This window comes from Egretta garzetta, unplaced genomic scaffold (assembly GCF_000687185.1).
Source record: "Egretta garzetta isolate BGI_Z169 unplaced genomic scaffold, ASM68718v1 scaffold293, whole genome shotgun sequence".
Lineage (NCBI taxonomy): Eukaryota > Metazoa > Chordata > Aves > Pelecaniformes > Ardeidae > Egretta > Egretta garzetta.
The window spans coordinates 1981649-1982791 of NW_009259318.1; positions in this window are offsets into that span (position 1 = coordinate 1981649).

Consider the following 1143-nt stretch of genomic DNA (forward strand, 5'->3'; position numbering starts at 1 on the left):
ACGGGCGCTGCAGCTGATGGGAGGGTCCCTGCCAGAAGATAACAGGCTGTTGGAGAAGACGGTGAGCAGAACACTGCACACACACAGGCACAGCAAGGAACAAGGCTAGCTGACACCTATTTTTGACACCAGCCAATTTTATTTTTTTATTGGAAGAACAGATACAGCCTTAGGCTAGTAAGGTATGTTTTAGGTGAGACTCCTAATTGCAATTCTGTTTGAATTGACTTTATTTTAAGATTTTTCAAATTTTCAAATTTTATTTTAAATTGATAGGATAAATCAAGAGTTAAAAGAAAACAGAGTTTTACTAGACCCAGGGCATTACCTGGGAAAACATGTGGGATTCAGCCAGCCTGCTTTCTCCTGCAGATCAACCTGAACTGATGGATCCTCCTCTGTGGCTTTAACGGCATCTGAACGTTTCTGGCCCTCCATGGAGGTGAACGAACATACTCACTTTCTTTCCTCTGGCCTGAAAGTATTTCTGGGCTGGTTTACCTTCATCAGTCAGTCAACCTGGTTTCTTGTGGACCGTTTTCCCCCCCTTTCTTTTCAGTATGTGTGACAGGGGCTGTGGCTCCATGTTACAAATTCTTCTGCAGTTTAAGAGGTTCTCTTTTCCAGTTTCATCCCTTCCCTCACATCCCCCTGCCACGTACCACAGCTGAACACCCTCTTCGCTACAGGCACTCAATGACCGGTGTAACTGCCCTGTTGTAAGTAGTTCCCTGTTGAACAACATGGGGGAAAGAATGGATGAGAATGTGCTGTTGCTTGGAGGTAGGAAGGATTGGTTGGGGTCAGGTAAGGACAGAAAGCTTGCTGCCAGAGTGATTGTGCCATAGAGTTCCACCTTCAGAAACACCAACATATGAAACAAAAAGATGCCTCATGTTTTCCCTTTTAATCACATTTTATGACTGCTAAATCCATAATAAATTGCCTGAACAACGGGTGATCACCTTGGATGCCTTTTGCATCCGTGCCTGCAATCAATCCAGCCCCCAAACAGTTGTTGTGCCAGTTTTTTGCTTTCTCTTTGCTCTCGTTTCCCCCATCTATCTGTGACCGATCTTTTAGCATGATATTTCCCTTCTGGTTCTGCCCAACCAAGCCTCACAGCAGCAAGTCCCCAGGCCA